We start from the raw sequence: 22,010 nt of genomic DNA on the forward strand, positions 1-22,010 counted from the left end.
TTTTGCACTGGAAGAACACATCTTTTTTTTTTTTTTTTTTTTAATTGAGGTATATTGACATACAACATTATATTAGTTTCGGGTGTACAGCATAATGATTCTATAATTGTATATATTATCAAATGATCTTCCCATAAGTCTAGTTAACATACATTAGCATACATAATTATATAATTTTTCTTGTGATAAAAAATTTAAGATTTACTCCCTTAGCAACTTTCATATATGAAATACATTGTTAAATATTAAATTATTAATTTAATAATTTATTAAATATAGTTGTCATATTGCGCACAGCATCCCCATAGCATTTATTTTATACCTGGAAGTTGTACATTTTGACCCCCTTCACCTGTTTCACCCACTCCCCATCCCTACCTCTGGCAACCACCAATCTGTTTATCTGCTTTCTGTATCTATGAGCTTGTTTTTATGTGCATGTTGTTGGGGTTTTTCTTTTCTTTTCTTTTCTTTTCTTTTTTTATAGAGTCCACATATAAGCGAGATCATCTAGTATTTATCTTTCTCTGTCTGGCTTATTTCACTTAGCATAATTCCCTTAAGGTCTACACTTGTTGGAAATGGCAAAATTTCATTTTTAGGCTGAATAATGCTCCAGTTGTGTGTATATTTTCTTTACCCACTCATTCATCAATGAATGCATAGGTGGTTTCCATATCTTGGCTATTGTAATTAGTGCTGCAGTGAACATGGCAGTGCATATATCTTTTCAAGTTAGTGGTTTTGTTTTTTTCAGATATTTGCAAATGATATATTTAATAAGGGGCTAATATCCAAAATATATAAGGAACTCATATAACTCAACATGTCAAAAAAAAATGAAAACAATTCAATTAAAAGTGGACAGAGGAGCTGAATGGACGTTTCTCCAAAGAGATACAGATGGCCAATAGATGCTTGAAAAGATGCTGGATCATGAGGTAGTTTCTACTTTTAATTTTTTGAAGAACCTCCATACTATTTTCTATAGTGGCTGCACCAGTTTATATTGCTACCAACAACGGTGCACAAAGGTATCCTTTTCTCCATATCCTCACCAACACTTATTTTTTTGTCTTTTTGATAATAGCTATTCTAACAGATGTGAAGTGTTAACTCATTGTGGTTTTGATTTGCATTTCTCTGCCCATATTTAAATTGGATTGCTTTTGCTATTGAATCGTATGAGTTCTTTATATACTTTGGATATTAACCACTTATCAGATACATAATTTGCAATTATTTTCTCCCATTCAGTAGGTTGCCTTTTCATTTTGTTGATGTTTTCCTTTGCTGTGCAGAAGCTTTAGCTGATGTAGTCCAACTTGTTGATTTTTGCTTTTGTGTTCATTGCTTGGTATCAAATCTAAAAAGGCATCACCAAGACCTAAGTCGAGGAACTTAGCACCTGTTTTCTTCTAGAAGTTTTATGGTTTCAGGTTTTACATTCAAGTTTTAATCCATTTTTAGTTAATTTTTATGTGTGATGTAAGACTGTGGTCCAGTTTCATTCTTTTGCATGTGGCTGTCTAGTTTCCCAACACCATTTATTGAAGAAGATGTTTTTCTACCTTGTATAATCTGAACTCTTTTGTTGTAAATTAATTGACCATATATGTGTGGGTTCATCTGTGGGCTTTTTATTTTGTTCTGTTTTTATGCCAATACCATACTATTTTGATTTCTATAGTTTTGTAATATAGTTTGAAATAAGAGTGTGTGATGCCTCCAGCTTTGTTTTTCTTTCTCAAATGGCTTTGGCTATGTGTGTGTGTGTGTGTGTGTGTGTGTGTGTCCATAAAAATTTTAGGGTTGAAAGACACTTCTTTATTACACTAGACAGTAAATAAATAGTGCTCCAGAAGGAAGCACTATCTTCCAAGGTTTTCCATGCATTCTTGAAAAGATAATCCAGGACAAAGTTGTCAGTGATTTTGCTTGCAAGCCATGCAAAACAGAACCATTGAGAACTACCTCCCAACCTGTCTTCCATTAAGTCAGGGAGGAGAGATATTGTCACATGTTAGTTGGGGAAGGGGAAATAATGTTATTTATATGGATAGAAAGATAATTAATGATCTCTGCGTTACAACAAGAGGAATAAGAAAGGAACAAGATGTACATAGTGGTTGCCTTCAGGAAGCTCACAGGCTTTAAAGAGATAACCCTTAAAATAATTAATTGCAATTTGGATAAATTCCACCAGAGGAAATCAAACGAATTTAGAAATTGTATATTAGGGGACTTGACCTAGTTTATGATGTCAAAGAAGGTGTGTCTGAGGAAGTAACACTTGAAAACAAGGCCAACATAGTAGTAGCAATTACCAGGTTAAGAGCAGGAAATATAATGTTCCGAGTAGAAGGATAATCCTACTGGAAGAAGGAGGCCTGCATTATTGGAGGAACAAGAAGGCCACTATTACTAGATCAGGGTAAGATAAGCAGGGACCAGATTGGATTTTGAACTTGAACTTGAGGACAGTGCATAGTCACTGAAGGGTTAAAAGAGAGTGTGTGCCCTTATTATATTTGCATTTTAAAAGACCACCCCTCACCCCCACACCCACACACATACATTGTTTTATAAGAAATGGGTTATAAAGGAATAAGTGAATGTTGACAGTGGAGTTCAAAGCTTATTACCATAAGCGAGGCAAGCGGTGATAGTGATCTGTTCTAGAGACAGTGGCAGTATAGATGAAGAGAAATGAATGGATTCAGAAAATATTCATATGGTTGTCAAGCCTGGGTGATTGATTTGATTTAGAGGGAGAAAAAGAAAGTCATGGATGATTCTCAGATTTCTGGCATGGGCAACTGCACAGGCAGAATGCCTAGAAGGAATTAACTAGCCTCTCGGGGATTTATCTCATAAATTCACTTCTATTTCAGTGACAGCAAGTATTTTAGATATATACACATAAGGAATCTGATTCTCTCCAGAGCTCTAAGAACTAACTTTGGTGCAGATGAAAGATGAGCTGTAGGGAACTGAGATGTCACACATATCTTTTAAACTCCATAGGTAGTTCTTTTTGCTTGAATTCATTGAAGAAAGAATGTCCTTATGCTATCAGTTGGTAAAAATAGAAGTAACTTTAGATTTTCCTACCAGTATGATCCCGTCTAAACTGTGCAATTTAAATTAGGGTATAATACCATCATTAATACTGCCGAAATTCCCAATGCGTTAATTCTGGGACTTGTGTTCTTTCCTCACATTGTCTGACTGCCCACAGACATTCTGAATAATATAGTAGATATGCAACCATATCAAGTATGTGTTGAACCTGATGTCCACACTGTGCAAGTTATTTGGAACTAAGGAACTCCTAGGAGCATCATTTTGGAATATTTAAAACCAACTGACAAAAATCCAAGTCAAACTAGCGTAAGAAAATGTATATAAAAACCTTCAGAGCAGGGTATAGTTCAAGCAGCTCTGAATACAAAAATGTCACAGGGTGTCTCAGTCCATGCCTCACCTCTGGGGGCTTTTGTTATTTTCATAATTGGGCAGGCTTTCTCCATGAGGCAGGAAGAGGCCCCTGATAGTGCTCAGCTTACATGGTCTTCTGGTTTCCCAATGGAAAAGTATGTTGTTTTCCCACCGTGAAAACAGGGAAGACTGATCAGTACTCATCTCTGAACCAGTCGGTGTGGCCTGAGAGGGAAGCACTGACTGTCCAATTGGTAAGGATTCAGAAGAGTTCTCTGAAGATGAGTCATGGGTAGAAAATAAATTTTAAAAATGAATACGTATGTATGTAGTGTTTTGTCTATGCAAAATAAAGCCTTTTAAGAGGTTAACAGATGTAAAATTATTGCCATAGTAAAAGAGAAACTTAATGCCTATCTATCTATCTGATTCTAATTCAGGAAAAGCAGGGGCTATTTTTGTTTTTGCATCTGTACTCATGATAAAACAAACTAAAAGAAGTTTGAGTAGAATCATGAAACATTTGGATTCAAGATAGGAAAAATTTTAACTGGCAATTGATAAGTGTTGGAATGAATTAGGAGCCTTCTATGGAATCATTTAAAACAGAATACCTTCTCATCTGTTTGACTTCCAGGGACCCTAGGCTGCTCAGACTCAGTGATCAGTTACATGAATAAAGACTTCTTAAGGGCACGAATCACATGCTGTGCAATTTTGCATCTTAAGAGCTGGAGCATAATAGACTGAAATATTTGCTGACTGGATGTGTACTGATGCTAATTTGTATATACACTTGATTTTTAATTATCTGTGAATGGAATGTGTTTGTAGGTCTACCAGATAAATATATGTATGCTGGTGTTGTCATACATACCAAACTCATAGACTGCCATCTTTCTACTGTGTTTTCAGTGACTAGAAGCTAGATATGCTGTTAATCTAAGTAAAAGGTAGATGACGATATGATACTGATAAAATTTTCAGTTATCTGCAGTTTTTGATCATTTGGTCCATTATCTCCATCTGTTATTACTATCAACTAAGAGTTCATTTTAGCAGTAACTATGAAAGATGGAAGTTTTTAATATCATAAGTTAAAAAACATGGTTATAACACCTTTATGACTAGACTTAATATTTAATCCAGGTCAGAATGGAATTGAGTGATAAAATTTGGATTTAGCAAAGAAACTAAAAACGCATCTTTTACCTCACCTCTCCTTCTATAGTTATCTCATTATTTAAGTGATAATGAGATGGAGCCCTAGCTGTGTTAAATGACTTGCCCAATGTGAAATAAATTCTTTATGGTACAACCTGGTCTAGAACTTGCTTGAAAGAAAAAAATTTCCTGAAGCCAGAGGAAAGATTTCGAGGTCTAGGTCTTAATTATTAATTTCAGTTGGTTGATATAATCTCTACCTTAATATAATTATGAAACTACACTGTTGCAATTTTCTTCTTAATGATGTTCTGAAAGCAAATCCAACACATGCAAATAAATACATGCTTAATTTGTCTCTTTTCCCTTTACTTTTTGTGTAAGGATCACCTTATGAACTTAAGGGATTTGATTAGAATTAGCTCTTCATTAGGAGCTAGTTTTAAGGATGAAGAAATTTGGAAGTTTTTAACTGTTTCACAGAGGTTTTAAGCTTGAGGCTCTTAGTTTTACTGGTTTACTTGTGATCTAATTACTCTAACCCATACACCCTTGGCACAGGAAGATATGCTCATCCAGTTCAAAGGCTATCTCACAGCCTCTGCCCAAATGTCTCTGAAATTAGTTGAGTAGTTAATGCAGTATGAAAGCGTTGTGCTTTGCTACAGTCTTTTTTATTTTAAATAATAAAAATATCCAGAAGTCATACAGTTGGGAGTCACCATAAATGAAAATGAATTACAAGTATGAGTACAGTTGGTATATTAAAAAATAACAATTTTTTTATGACCATGAAATAAACTGGTTTATTTCATTCATAGTTGGGCCAGAAATACTCATTGGACATCACAACACATGTCTTGGATGTTAAAACACATGTGTCATTGCTTAAGTGTGCTACATTTTAGTTTTTAACCAATCATGTTGCAGAAAGCCCTCTTTAAATATTAAATCAGTATAATTTAAACTGAATGAAATTCAGAATTAGCAATCTTTAAAAAATAATACCATACACATTAGCAAACAATCTCTGTCCTGTTGCCTTTCATGTAGTTCTAAAGTGATGTATGTCAAGGCTTTAACAAACTTGGACTTGTAGACCCATAAATGGGAGGCACCCTAGCAAGCAGCCTCCATGATGGTTTTACATGTGATTCAGAGTACTGAAAGGGTTCACTGTTTTTGCTCCAATTCTTTATTGAGATCCTTAAAACTTGATTTCTGGCTCTTTTTTTTCCCTTCACAAGAGAACAAACAAGCTATAGTTTCTGTCAATAGGGACCCCAAGCATTTTTATTAATGTGTGCTCTGCAACAGTCTGAGCCTTGTATAGTTGTTATTATCCTCAACTCAGTATGTATCTGTAATTTCCTGTTCACCATCTGGCACAACCAGATGCAACACTTATGGGCAGAAGCACCAAAGTGCCATCTCTGCTTCATTATTTCAGGTGCAACGGAGAAGTAAGCCTATGGTGTGTTCTTGGCTATAATACAGTAGAGTTGTCCATAGCCTGAACACAAATTGATCTGTGTTCATTATTTTTTGCAGAGAAATCTCTATTCCAGATATAGCTCTGGTAAGTATTAGTATATTGACTCAAGCTGATAGATCTTTTTTAAAATCAAAACTGTAATATCTTTATCTCTTGATGGCAATACTCTTTGAAGTTCTAGAAGTTTCTGCTACAACTTTTGCAAGGAAACATTGCTCAGTTCCCAGCTTGAGCAGCCCTTTTGTTTAGAGAGACAGTGTGGTTGAGTCTGGCACCAGACCAACTGCTTAGGTTCAAATTCTGGTTCTTCCTTTTCCAAGAGTTTAACCTTGAACAAGTTATCTAACCTCTCTGAGACTTGATTCACAATTGCTGTGAGGGTTAAATGAGTTACTCTATTCATCCTATTCTTCTGCTACTGAGAAGAGTGCTTAGCACTTAGTAAATAACACTTATGTGCCAGATATTTTTACAGCTGTTCCTGTCTCAAAGTCTTTGCACTTGTACCTTGTATCTGGAATGTTCTTTCAGAGGTTTGCATGGCACATTCCCTTACTTCAAATGCCACTCCTCAAAAAGGCTTTCCTAATCATCTTTTTTACTCTCTATTCCTATTTACTGCTTTATAGTCCTGATTACCATCAGCATTATATTTTATATTTATTTCACCTTTCTAACTGTCTTTCTTCAAAAATAAGGTCATCTCAGCCAGGTCTTTTGTGTAGTGCTGTATCCTGAAAGTCTAGAACAGCATCTGCTATACACATAGTAGGTATAAGTGCTCAGAAATTATTTGATGACTTAATATATGAATAAATTATTATAAAAGTATATTTACATTAGAATGCATTTGTATGCATATAGAAATCTTTATATCAGAACTCTCTAGAACACAAAATAATCACAATTACTCCAAAATGAACTAGATCCTGGTTCCAGTGAATTTAAGAATATTATGCTCATACCCAACACTTATGAGTATCTGTAGTGATTCAGAACATAAGCCTGAACTTTCAGTTCCACATCTCAAAGTCAATTTTGCTTTTAATATAGATGATGTTTAACATTCACTTGAAATGGAGAAAGAAAAAGGTACAAGTTTAAAGACTTGAGATATTTTTTTCACATACAAAGATGGGTAAGCTAGTAAACCTTTCTCATTTACCATGGAGTTAACATGACACAACCCTGGTTTATCCCCATAAACCTTATTAGCAAATATAGTATTCCCTCACTTACCATGAGTATTACATTCTAGACAACCCACAATAGGTGAAAATCCACGAAGTAGGAACCTTACATTTATTTTAGTATTCATATATATTTTAAGGCTTTATAAACCCTTCCCAAACACTTATAAACCATTCCCAGTCTCTTATTAACCTTTCCCCTCCCTTATTAACCTTTTCCACACTTTTATAAACACTATATATGTTCTTAAACATATTCTACACTCTTAAACCTACATAACTTTAACAACATATGTATACAGTACTGCAAAATCCCATGATATAGTGAAAAATCCGTGATAAATAATTAAACATAATATTTTTAAAAATCCCGTGATACAGTGAGGTCGCAATAAGTGAACCACGATATAGAGAGGGACTACTGTAATAATTAAATTGTTCTCGACTTGTTTTCTACTTTAAAGTATATGATAATACTGCAACCCCTTTACCAAACTGTGAGAGTAAGTGGTTGTGAAACGCTGAGGAATGTAGCAGGAAAATTTGGTTAGAGGAAATTATAAGCAGATCTTTAAAAGACCTTCAAAGTACGACCAAGATGGAGGCCAAGACTGACATGCTCCATCTCCCTCCACAACTAAGAAGGACTACAACTACCGCAAAACCATAAATAACCAGGAGTTTCAGAAAATAAAGCTACATGGAAGTCCAACATATGAAGTTATAAACAAGTGGCACTTGTCCGAACGGGTAGGAGGGGCAAAGCCGGGCAGAGAGATCAAGCTGTGCTGCTGGTGGCAGCTGTAGCAATAAGCAGCGGGACTACAGTAAGCACAGATACCTGTATTTAAGGGAAAACGAGAAGCGCCTGGGGAGCACCCCTGGCTAGTCCAGACCCATCTGCTCACGATTCCAATGCTGGGGAAGGCAGACACCCATTGCCTCGGACTCTTGAGGCCCAGAGGGTATGGGGACAGAGGAGGAAGCTCCTGGTCTCTCAGCGGAGAGTGAACAGCAGGAATCTGTCTTGGACCCCCGCCCCCACACAAAGCACCATAGTGTGATGAGAAGGGTCACCCAGTAGTGATGAGTGCATGGGGCTCTGCCTCTTATAGTGTAGGAGGTGTGACCACCCCGCCCTGAAAGCAAAGGTAAACACAAACTGTCAGGATGGCAGGGATAATGAGAGAGATCCCAATCACGCAGCTGACCAGAAAGCAAATACACAAATTAATGGACGAACAGATAGATAATCTTTCTGAGGCTCAGTTCAGAGCTATAGTTATAAGAGAGCTTATAGAAATAATAGCGGGACTTAATCAAGACAGAGAAGGAATGAGGGCTAGTCCTGCTGAAATGAACAAAAACACATACGAAACTAGTGGTGAGGAAAGGAAAACCGGGGATCAAATCAACAAATCAGAACATAGGGAAGGAACAAACAGTCAACCAGTGCAGAGAGAGGAAACAAAAAGTGAGGAAAATGAGGAGAAGCTCAGAAACCTCTTGGACAACTATAAGAGAAAGAATATTCAAATTATAGGGTTGCCAGAAGGTGAAGAAGAAGAACTAGAAATTGAAAAATTATGTGAAAAAATAATGAAGCAGAACTGCCCTAACTTGGGGAAGGAAATAGACTTACATACAGGTCCAGGAAGCACAGAGAGTTCCAAATAAACTGGACCCGGGGAGAACCACACCAAAACACATTATAATCAAAATGTCAAAAATTAAGGATAAAGAATCTTAAAAGCAGCAAGAGAGAAGAAGAGAATTATGTACAAAGGGGTCTCAATTAGACTATCAGCTGATTTCTCAAAGGAGACTCTGCAGGCAAGAAGGGACTGGCAAGAAATATTCAAAGTAATGAAAAGCAAAAACCTACAGCCATGATTATTCTATCCAGCGAAGCTGTCATATCGAATAGAAGGGCAGAGAAAGTGCTTCCAGGACAAAGTAAAACTGAAGGAGTTCATTAGATCCAGACCACTGTTATATGAGCTGTTATAGTGACTTGTTTAGAAGAAGGAGGATCAAAACTATGAACATTGTATCACAACAACCCACAACAGAAGCTAGGGAATCGAAGCCCTGGCTGCTGTAGCTCAGTGGATTGAGCGTCGGCCTGCAAACCAAGTGTCACTGGTTCGATTCCCAGTCAGGGCACATTACTAGGTTGCACGTCAGGTCCCCAGTTGGGGGCACAAGTGAGAGACAACAACACAGTGATGTTTCTCTCCCTCTCTTTCTCCTTTCCCCTCTCTCTAAAAATAAAACAAATAAATAAATTATTTTAAAAAGAAAAAAAAGAAGCTAGGGAATGGAAACAAAGGCAAACTAGGCAATGAGAGTGGGAAAAGAATTTTAGGTATGGGGATCATATTGGGGGGAGGTCAGCAGGGAGGGAGAAGGGAGGAAAGGGAAGGAGACGATGCAGGAATTAAGCATAGTAGGGGTGAGTGGAGTAGACAGGAAGATGTTGAAAAGAATATGCACAACCAATGGGCATGGACTAAGTGGGGGGTGGGGACAGCTGGAGGGAGGAGGGTCACTGGGTGGAGGGGAGACGAGGGAAAAGAAATTGGGACAACTGTAAGAGCATAATCAATAAAACATTTAAAAACAAAACACATTCAAAGTTTGTTTTCTATTTTTAATATTTAAAGAATAATTGAGCCGCCCTGGCTGGTGTGGCTCAGTGGATTGAGCGCCAGACTGCAAACCAAGGGGTCAGTGGTTCAATTTCCAGTTGGGGAACATGCCTGGGTTTCAGGCCAGGTCCCCGGTTGGGGGTGTGCTGGGGGTGTGTGAGAGGCAACCGATTGATGTTTCTCTCCCTCTCTTTCTCCCTCCCTTCCCATCTCTCTAAAAAATGAGTAATAAAATAAAAACTAAAAAAAAAAAAAAAAAAAAAAAAAAAAAAAACAATTGAGCCCTGGCTGGTGTGGCTCAGTGGATCAAGCGCCACTCTGCCAACCAAAAGGTCACTGTTTCAATTCCTGGTCAGAGCTCATGCCTGGGTGTGGGCCAGGTCCCCAGTTGGGGCCATGCAATCGATATTTCTCTGTCTTTCTCCATCTGTTCCCCTCTCTCTAAAAATAAATTAAATCTTTTAAAAAATAATTGAGATGGTACCCTAAATAAATGAAACTGTAATTATTTTTATGTATTGAAAATTAATAATAATGGATATGTATAGTTAATTTCCATTTATTATATCAGGAGGATATGAGAGGAGGATAATGCATCACTTGTAATGGCAGTGGAGAGGGAAATTAGATTTTATTGGAAATGGAGTGCTTAGTATTTTTTCTTTTTTTCTAACCCATGTACTTCCATATGCTCAATGTTTCCTGAGTGTGATTCTCAAAATTCCTGTGTTTGCTATGGATCTGTCAGGTCTACTGTCTATTTAAATGCATTGTTTGATGCTCTAGGATGTTTCCTCCTGTTGGAGAAATTATAAAGTCTAGGCTGAGTGGACTTTTTACACTTAGGAGCACAGCAAATTATTCAAGTATTTTTTAAAAATCTTATTTGTATACTTTTCTTATGATGGTCATTTGGAATGAGGCAGGTCATTTGAAATAAATAAATTAAGTAAGTTAAGTATTGGGTTGGCCAAAAAGTCCGTTTAGGTTTTTTTCTAAACATAAAAGACGCATTTTTCATTTTCACCAATAACCTTATTGATTTGGATATTTTGAGTATGTCAGATATCTCACATTATTGGCCTCTAGTGGGAAGAAGACAGGGGAGTTGTTAAACATCTGGAGCATAAGACAGCCCAAGAGCAATGATTTATTTGGCCAAAATGTCAATAGTTCCAAGAGACTTTGCAAACCACTATTGACACATTTGATGAGTCACAGCACCCTCTCTTGAAATAATAAAGCAAAATACACCAAAAATGTTGCATATGTTCTTCCATCTTCAATATTAAAATGGCTGCACAAAAATTCACCAATTTTGATGGGTTTTTTTAATGCACACTAATATGACAGCTGTCACAATATTATCTAACAAAATTGTTTCAAATGAAGTTAAAGACAACTAAGCACTACTAGAGCCATCATATGGAAAAAACTAAAAAACTTGTTGGCCGACCCAATAAATGCATGTATACTACACTAAATGGTCACATGTGGACACTTGTTGCCCTATATATTAATTCAAACTTCTAACAAAGGGATGACAATAATCAAATGAAATGGATTCTAATGAGACAGAAAAAATCAAGCAAATTTAAAGTTTAAAGCAGCAGTCTTTTGTTTTTTGAAAGGGAAGTGCTTCGGGCAGGAGTAATAAACTGGGTATAAATGAGAAAAACAATACCAGTATATGAAGTCTAGAAATACCTCATAAAAATCTATAAACTTCTTAAATACCCAGAACAACTATTTTGCTGACATGAGTCATATACTAACCTCCCAGAGAGAATTCCATGTTTTCTCATGCAGATCCTGCTGATGAGGAATTAGAAAAATAATGAATCATAGTCATTTGGGTGCAAATGGTGACTATTGAAGATCTTTATATATTAGAAATAAAATGCTAAGATTTTTTAAACTTTATAAGAAATAAAGTATTCATTGGGTGGTATCCTGCCATTTCAAGATTAGCATTAATCTTGGGAAGACAAAAGCATGTTGATAATCGTCGTCGGCAGCCGTCCGTCTCGAGAGACGATGGTGTAGCTTCTTAAGAGTCCATCTGCACCGCCGAGAATGGTTGTGCAGTCCGACTCGGGAGTGACACGGTATCTGTCTCCTCCCGTGTTGAATCGACATCTTGCGATGACGCTGGAGTGTCCTCTCCAGTGAAGCTGAAGCTACAGAGCCTGGGCAGGGTGATATGGAGGGTCTGCTGTTGCCCATGCAGCAGACCCCCCCTCTCTTCGCAGCTGAAGGGTCCAAGGGAAAGACGGAGTCAATACAGCTTGGCTTCAGGTGCGCCGCAGGAGTTGCCGGTGTTGACTACAACGTCAAACCGCCTTAGGGACTCCGGCTCCGGATTTTCTGTCGGGGTTTACTCCCTTAGCCTTTCCCCTGAAGAGGTATGCCGCAAGGCAGCGGAGGTTTTTTGGAGTCAGAGTTTTCCTTCTCTGATGTGCCCTGACTGGAAGATCGAACCAGCGACACTCAGCTCGCAGGCCGATGCTCAATCCACTGAGCCAAACCAGCCAGGGGTATGTTGATAATAAAACTGGAATATTAATATATTTTCCTGTTGTTCTGAAAGAGATGTCTGTGGCATAGTTTACTCACTAGGTCCTAGAAAGTCTCAGATCTCTGTTTTGCTTCTTAATGGGGGACTTTGTACCTCTCTGACCCTCTCACATGAAATGAGCAGTTTTCAGCACTTCACAGTGAACTCATCCTATTTTAGTTTCTATCACAGCCTTATTACCGTCAGATGTAGATATCTTTGTTTACTTATTTGTATTATTTTATATTTTATGTCTCTCTGTTATCTATGTCAGATTTTAGTTGCAGTCTAAGAGGAAGTTTTATTTTTTTAATTTCTTTCTTATTACTTAGCTTAGGACCAAGTTAAATTTTTAAAAATGAAGAAAAAGCCCTGGCTGCGTGGCTCAGTGGATTGAGCGTCGGCCTGTGAACCAAGTGTCGCTGGTTCTATTCCCAGTCAGGGCACATGACTAGGTTGCATGTGAGGTCCCCAGTTAGGGATGCAAGTGAGAGGCAACCACACAGTGATGTTTCTCTCCCTCTCTTTCTCCTCTCTCCTCTCTCTAAAAATAAAATAAGACAAACAAATAAATATATATATATTTTTTTTAAATGAAGAAAAAGCAGTATCCACTCAAATGCATCATCCCTGAGGGCAAGAACTCTGTTGTGGTGGTTGTTGCCTGCTCTAACCCTGGAGCCTAGAACAGCCCCTGGAATTTAGTGAATGCTCAATAAATATTCATTAAGTAAAAAAATTAGGATAATAATGCTTGCCTTATGGATTTATCATGAGGATTCAACTAAAAATTGAATGCGAAAGCACCTAACACATCTATTGTGTGATATGAAATCTCAAAACCCTAAAAGGGCTTATATGGTGCTCTGAAATGTCAGACCTGGCTTTTACATATGTGAATTTCAAACCATAAATTGGGAGATACTGATTAAATGCATGTTTTAAATGTGTTTGACTTGTAAAAATTATATTCAGCATCCTAGTTTTTATAATGAGTGAATTTTTAACAATGATGAACAACCTCATTATGATTTTATTAGCACTTGGCCTTACATTTGGCTTATAAAAGCATCTTTCATATAAAAGATGAAAGGCTACCTTAAACATTTTACGTGACTATAGACGCATACTACTAGTGACTTTATTTGACCAGTATCTTGGCTCTTTTTGTTTGATAATGATTCCATCTAAACTGTAGAATGAAATTGCTGGCTTGTCTTTGCTTTTTTTAAATTAATCTCAAAGCAGGCCAGAGACAGTGCTTTGCTTGGAACTCTCGGCAAACAAATGCAGACATTAATGTCAGGGTTGCTGCGGCGAGCTTTTAAGAGGATTAAAGAAAGGAGTTACAAAGAATAAAACACCTGATTTTATTTAGCATGTATGATAGCCTGACAGCCTCTATATTTTCTTGAACCTTTCTCCTAAAAAAGAGGCCTCTTAGAATCTAACTGTCCAAAATTGCATTGTAGTAACATTTAATGGGTGGGATGGAGTGTTTTATGCTCTGTTTTTATTGATAGCATTGAAATACAGAAGAAGATCTGCCATATTTTTTAAAAATTTTCTACATACTAATTAATGGCTGCTGTTGGGCTATCAATAGAGTCTAGCTCTTGGACATGCCATTGTAAATAGCTTGTGTCTTGTTAAAAATATCTATGTCAGTCAGAGTCCAGTTATAGTTTGGGAATAATTTTAATTTAACAATAAAGGACACGTTTACATGGAAAAGATAGGAGAAAAAGCAGTACTAAAGGCCTCTTTTCTTTCTAGACATATTACTTCTTCAGTGTTTCTTGGTTTTCTATTTTTATTCAATAGTAGTGCTCCCTTCACTTGCTGGGTTTTAATTATCTTCAGGCTAATAAAGGAAAGTGGAATTTCTTTGAGGGGTGGTGAATTATTTTACCTCTATGCTACTTCCCAAGCCCCCTGCACTCAACTTTAACCTTATGGAACATATGTTGTCATCAACGTTAAGAAACGTCCAAAACTGTAAGAATTTTTATGAGTTTATTTGAGCCAAAATGACAACAATTACCAGGAAGGAAAATCACAATATATTTAGAAAATGCTCTGGAAAATAGAAGTTTTACCTCTTATACATCAAAGTCAAAGGGAAAGATGTAAGGGGGTCACATGAAATCCACTGGTGATAGATTAGGGAGGTGGGAGAAAGCAAAGTGAGGAAAGCTCTGGGATTGGAGAAAAAGAAAGATGAACAGACACATACTTCTTTTACATTTATAGGTTTAGGATAATTAACGGTTAACAATTAACATGATAATAACAATGAGGGGATTTGTGGTCTCTGCTCTGTGTTTGTGTTTTGAATGCTCCAGAAAAAACAAAATTACTTTGATCTTCCAAAGGTATGTTATCAGATAGGTTATAGTGTTATTGTAGCTGCAGAAAGAAAGAAAGAAAGAAAGAAAGAAAGAAAGAAAGAAAGAAAGAAAGAAAGAAAGAAAGAAAGAAAGAAAGAGAGAAAGAGAGAAAGAGAGAAAATAGAAAAAAATAGAAAAGAAAACAAACAGGCTCAGTTAAAGTAAAGATTGACCTTTGTTAGGGAAGTATACTGGCATAGGACATGACTACCCACCATGAACTGCTTTTAGTTACAAAGTTTTAACTTCAGACCACCCTATGTGGTCACTTTAGGTCTCTGAGTTTGTAAGTAAGGCTGCCATGCGGGCCTCCCCTGAGCTTGCCAGGTTTAGTATGTGGCCCCTTTTTCATCCACATCGTCATTCTCACTGACTTAAAGGGTCCAGTGAAGAGAGTGCTGATTCAGCGACTGCTTCCTTCCTGGTGCAGCTGTGATTTCTGGATTCTCTAAAGCTCTTTTGAAATTCTTACATAACAGCTCTCCTTAGCTTTCCTCCATAATTATCCTTCACACAGACTGTAGTGGAGGTGTTGCAAAACTATGTGGCCCCTTTCTCTCTGGGCCTGTTCTCTAAAGTTAGTAGAATACACAGTCCAAGTGTCACTAGACCAGTTAAGCCCATCATGTAGTTCTATGTGGCTATTAATTCTTATTCTTACCCCCAGAGTCAAAGCCTATGCTCAAATCTTTGTCCTTGAAATTTTTATAGCCCCAGAGGAAGAACAAAGATTAATCATAATTATGTTACCTTCCTGAAAATCTCAAGCCATGCTTCCCCTTTTAAGAACACAGATGATTCCTGAACCAACAGGAAACAAAGCTGAGAAATATTTTAGCTTTGCCCCCCACCCCCGTATTTTTTTTGTTTTGTTTTGTTTTTTGCCATTGTCTGGGAAAGGGAGTATGGCTCTTGGGATGGTCCAAATCATTTTTCTATCAGGTCACTTAAGTAACAAATGTTGTTCTGAATCCTCATCTTAGTTCTTTATTGGCAAAAATTATTTCACTGTCCAACTCCCCCGCATATAATACCTCACTCCTCCAAGTTCCAACCATGCTCCAGGTGGTCATGCAATCACACAACACAATGCATTAAGATTTGGCGTGGGCTTTACCTTCACACTAGACTCTGACATTCTCCAGGTCAGAAGGCATGACTAACCCATCACGTATGCCCAGAGCGTAGCAAGTAGCATGTACATTATTGCTTAATGAATGCATGTTAAATGTATGAACAGCAGTCCTATGAAAGTCAATACTGAGTTTTCTATGAATATAAGAACAAGAACATGGTCCATTATATAGCACAGTAGTCCTGCTGTTCTTGGATTGGCAAGAGTTGTACTTCTCTTGAACGACTATATAACAGTGGTGTGTATTTGTTGTTGATAAAAGAATACCCAGCATATAGAAAAATTTTACAAAAGTGTATTTGAACCAAAATTTTGAGGACATACCTAAAAGCAAAATCTCAGCATATTGAGAAAATGCTCTTGAGAATGGCAGCTTTGCATTTCCTTGTATGCATTTAGAATCAAAAGGGAAAACATAAGGTAGGTTCACGAGATCTACTGGTAGTAGGTTAAAGGAGGTAGGAGAAAGCAAAGCAAGGAAATCCCTATGATTGGATAAAAAGCAAAATCAAGAAACACATAACTCTTTTACATTTGGGGGTACAAGGTAGTTAACATTTAATGCTGACAGCACATAGAGATGGTGTGAGGGGAACAAGATAATAAGGAGGGATTCTGTGCTCTGGTGCCTGTGGTTGTGCCTTTTTTGGAGTCTAGAAAAAAATCACTGACATTTCAAAGGTTTGTTATCCTGTGCATAAGAACAATGGACCAGAGGTAAAGATTGACCTTTGCTAAGGAAACTCTAGGCCTGGGACGTGACCACCTGCCATGGACTACCCAGTTAGGAATTTATGCTCAGACCATCCTGCGTGGTTACTTTTGGTCACTGAGCTTGTCAGGCCTGCTATGTGATCCCCCCGCCTCCCGAGCTTGGCAGATTTATTACATAGCCCCTACTTCATTTAGTGGGGTGTGTGTGTGTGTGTGTGACTGAAATACCTGCTATGAGAAAGCAAACTCAGAGGAAGGTATTTTTTGTTTGTTTGTTTGTTTGTTTGTTTTTAGCAAATAGTTTTTTGATACTCCACTCATGGTTCAACCTTAGTTTATTTTTAATTTATTTTATATTCTATAGAGTATATGTCTTTATACATGTATTTATAAGATTACAGTATATATCTTTGTTACTTTCAAATGACTGAATGTTGACCCAGAGCCTTCATAGAAGTCACTGCTGTGGGTATTCAAGGAAATGGTTGCTCTTCTGAGAAAGGGTGATAGACACTTGGTTAGAGGCGATGGAGACTGTGGATAAGCTTTATGTTGCAGAAAATCAATGATGTTAACCAAATATTTAAATGGAATATGAATACAGTTAAATGTCATGCATAATTTCTATACCTGAGTAAGCATTACAGTGTCTCAGTAAAGCAATTAAACCAATGCACATGGCCCTGGCCCATGTTGCTCAGTCGGTTGGGTGTCATCCCATGAAGCAAAAGATCGCTGGTACAGTTCCCAGTCAGGGCATATGCCTGGGTTGCAGGCCTGGTCCCTGGTAGGGGTGCATACAGGAGGCAACCAATTAATGATCAGTGTTTCTCTCACATCAGTGTTTCTCTCCCTTTCTTTCTCCCTATCTTCCCCTCTTTCTAAATAAATAAATAAAATCTTTTTAAAAAATACTATGTATATGGTATTGTAAATGATAATGGCTATTCTTTATTGAGTCCTATATGCTAGGCACTATGCTAAGCATTTTAACAAAATTAATTTTATTTAATTCTCAACACATTTATGAAAAAATAGATTATATTCATATTTTGTAGGCGAGTGTACTGAGGCTCAGAGAGGTAACTTCACTGGCCCATATCACAGAGCTATTAAATAGCAGTGTCAAGGTTCAAAGTCAGGCTTATCTGAAAGTCCACATCTGTAAGCACTTTGCTTTCTCACTTTCTGTTTTGTGAAACATCATATTCTTTCTGTCTTCAATTTAGAATGTTTAATACAGTAGTGGGTTTTAATGCATTTCCACCCATAATCAAACCCAGTTATATTAGTGTCTGTCCTTGGTGATGGCAAGCAGCAGACTCTCAAAGCAAATGTTTGAGAGGAAATAATTTCTCCTAACTTCTCTCCATATACCTGAGTAATAGACCTCCAAATGAGTTATGAAGAATAGTACTGACATTGGGTAAGATTTTATCATTTAAAAGCACATGGTACCTTCCCAGATGGCATGAATATTACACTCCTTAACTATCAGCATGTTTTAAAAATTATTTCTATTTTATGGTACCTTAAACTTTTATTTGAAGTAAGAGAGAAAAAGAAAGAAACTAGCATACCACAATAAAGGGAAGCATTTGAAGACATTAGCCCAGCTCTACAATTAAGAAGTTTGGCTAGCCCTGGCTGGGTGGTTGGTTGGAGATTCATCCCACACACCAAAAGCCTGCAGGTTCAATCCTTGGTCAGGGCACATGCCTTGATTGTGGGTTTGATTCTCACTTAGGGCACTTGTATGAGAGGTAATCAATTGATGTTTCTCTCTCACATCAATGTCTCCCCATCCCCCTGCTACCCAGTGACCCCCGATGCCCCCCCCAATCAATAAACATAAAAAAAAAAAAAAGTTTGGCTACAATTAAGAAACTCAGCCAAAAATCTTTCTTGCATGTTGTTAGATCATGGCATTTTCTTCAATGAGAAGAAATTGAGAAAATTCATGAAGAAGATATTCTTAAAATTTTAAGGCAGGTTTTGGACTATTTGGATATTTTTCACATACTCATGCTTATTTTCAGAAGTCACTGTTACTCTGCTGTTCCCATTTTATTTTACTGCCCTGAAATCCTGTTGTTGGAACTACAGGACATCAAAATAACAGGAATATCCTGTTGTCAAAAATAAATTCCTTATGATAAAGTATTGATTCAACTGAAGCCAAATTTTTTCAGAGAGGGGAAAGGGCCTCAGTGGGAGGGGGGCTTATGAATGACAGAAGGCCATTTTGGATTTATTATCCCTTCCTGATTTCTTTGTAATATCTCTTAAGTGAATGAAATTGATTCTTTTGTATGAATGTTTATATTTTGTAAAAATTCTAATGGGACAGCATTAAAAACATTCATGGAGGAATAAGTATGGTCTATGCTACCTGAATGATTACTCTCTAGTATTATATTCAGTAGCCCCCTGCCCTTGGGGATTCACATGCAAAGTGAAATGAAACACTGGGGACACTTCCTAAAAGGGGGAATTTTAAATTAGTAGCAGAATATGGCCCCTGAAAATATTACGAGTTATTTTTTCTGTTGAATCTAATTTGTGCCTCAGAGCCTTATTTAGAGCATTGACCTAGGAGTTTAGACAACCAGGTTCAGGGCAAACATTACATCTTGGTGTTTTTACTAATAAAACTAGAGGCAGGATGGGATGACCTCTACTATCCCTTCTCGTTTTAAGATCCTGTGAAGAAAAGAATGTTTGCTGAAAGGGGCAAGTACAGTGATCTTCCCGATAGGCAGCTCGAGTAATGGGGACCTTCACAATGCCTGTCTTCTCTCAGTCAGCACTGGGGGGCCTCCAGCAGGCTTCTGAGAAGCTAGAAACTCTCCCTCTTCTAGAAAACGACCAGTAATTGGCCTTTTCCTTCCATTTGCCCTCTCCTTGGAGGCTTTGGGGTGGGGGGGAGAAGAAGGGAGAGGGACAGGGGTGTGGCAGGTAGGAAACTATCAGTTCAAATCCCTCAAGGAGCCACTGAACCAACAGCTCTGTGCACGGCCACTGCCACGTCTGAGCCAAGCCGGCTTGTCAGCCTGCGGTAGTGCTTCGTGTTACGTTGCACTTCCTTGACTCTCACCTGCCTCTTTTTGAATGGCTCGTAATTACCTTCACTTTTCAAATTGGAACCAAGTTTCAACAACTAGTTCTGCGGAAGTACACATGAGTCATGGGGGGAAGCGGCCAAGGGCAAGTTTCCTCCTTCCCCTCATGCAGAGCCGCTGTGCACACAGGCACATCGTGTTAGGCGCTTGCTTGAATCTCATTAAGCATCTGCTGACTGATAAGGAATTCGAGAAGAAAAAGCTGGTATCCAGCCCCACTTCTTAAACAGTCTTCCCTGCCTGTCACAGTGGACAGCGCTGAATTCATACTATTCAGCATTACCCTCCTCTTTTTTTTTTTTTTAACACAGGTTAAGTCTTGTATATACATAAGAGGATTTAGCGCTTAGTAATAGGTGATAATAATAATCATAGCTATCTTTTTTTGAGTATCTACAGCATGCCAGGCTCTGATCCAAAAGCTTTATATTTATTCATTCACTCAGTTCTTACAATGCTCCTAAATGGTAGATGCTATTTTTCTCTCCATTTTATTTTGTTTTTTAGAAAACTGAGGTATGGACAAGTTCAATACAGGCCCAAGTCTCAGAACCAGTAAGATGTGTATCTGGAATTGACCCAAATACTATGGTCCCAGAGTGCTTATTCCTAGCAGTACACTTCTTCTTTAGGCAGTATTATCCTAAGCCAACAGGAGGCTTCCACCCACTGCCCTTCTCCCACCCAGAGAGCCCGCCGCCCCCCCCCCCCCCAGAGCAACATCTTTTTCCTTTGAGAATCTTTACATAAGTCACAAAAAAGATCACTTTATATCTACCTATTGTTTCTAGTTTAGGGCTGTCCAACTGAGAAATTTTAAAATGTTGCTTCCTCAGTATTCAGATAGGAGCCAATCCTTAAGATTTCCACACTTCTAGGAAAAGGAAACGTGTCATTTACCCATCACAACTGGGGATTTCCCGGAGTGGATAGAATTTTGGCCTTCATATCCTTTACTGAGTTTTACTTTCCTTTTCTGAGATTCATTCATGACCTCAGTCTCACTTTCCCTAGGTATTTTGGTTCATATTTTTAAACCTTTTTAACACTTATTAGATATCCCTCACATGTTAGCAATGGAGTATGGGATTTTATAATGTTCTCATATTGTTACATTGTTTTTTTCTTGCACCAAGATCTTTCAGGGAAGGAGTTATGCCTTTAACATTTCTTAAGTTCCCAGCTATAATTGCAGCATTTCTGGGCATATGAAAATACTCAATAGATGCTAATTAATACTAGTATCTTGGACCAACCCTAGCAACCACCTGCTAACCCACTACTCAGTGAAGACCAACATCCTGAAATGTCTGTTCAATAAAAAAATTCAGTATATTAACATTGAGGTGGGCTTAGCAATAAACCTGGCTGTTGGACCTGAGACATAACCATGTTATATACAACTTAAGGTAATGACCTTACTATTATTGACATATAACTTCATCTACTCACATTCTTGTTTTCTCAAAAGTAAAAAGTTAACCCTGTTATTTATAGGATTTTAAGATTAAGATTTTGCTAGTAGGACAAGGAAGTGTATAGTGTATTTTAAACAATATGACCATGATTAACAATCTCTTAATGATTTCAAGTCATCCTTTTTAGGATGTGCTGTAAATGTCAATGTGACCATAGATGATACAAGATGTGGTATGACTTGAGCATGCATTCCTGCAGGGAATGCTCTAGAAGTGTTTTCTTGGAGCATTTGCAACTTTCACATAAAGCCAGAGAATTCTGTGGGTCTAATCTCCAGGACAATGTAACGTGATTACTGTGCAGTAAAAGGTGGTTAATAATTATCAGTGGGATTATCCTTCTACCCAGTGATTTTTGACCATTTAAGAAATGATCACCATTGCTGTCAGGATTCTTTTGCCACTTGCAACACCTATACCCTTAATACAGTGGCCCAAATTGACCCTCTTGTCAGCATAAACCTACACTTGTACCTTTCTCATGTTTTTCGTGGGCAATTCAAGTGTGTCATGAGTATTTGGGAGAGAGCACTTCAAATTCTATGAAAGTTTTCATCAGGAAAAAGAATTACCAGTTGTAACATGATACATGGCCCCCAACCTCCTCTTAGCTACTACTTAGTGCTTTGAGTTTATTGAAATAAGCACAGACTGAAATCACAAAAAATAAAAA

At 37.6% G+C, this 22,010-nt stretch overlaps 1 protein-coding gene across 1 annotated transcript in view; it reads left to right on the forward strand.

Moving 5' to 3' along the window:
* ADGRV1 (adhesion G protein-coupled receptor V1) overlaps window positions 1-22,010 on the forward strand; it is a gene marked incomplete at its 5' end in the record, with an annotated part of 466,202 nt that overhangs the window by 358,907 nt on the left and 85,285 nt on the right. The window lies entirely within an intron of this gene.

Source organism: Furipterus horrens, unplaced genomic scaffold (genome assembly GCF_987537825.1).
Source record: "Furipterus horrens unplaced genomic scaffold, mFurHor1.1.pri manual_scaffold_5, whole genome shotgun sequence".
In the NCBI taxonomy this organism is placed as follows: domain Eukaryota; kingdom Metazoa; phylum Chordata; class Mammalia; order Chiroptera; family Furipteridae; genus Furipterus; species Furipterus horrens.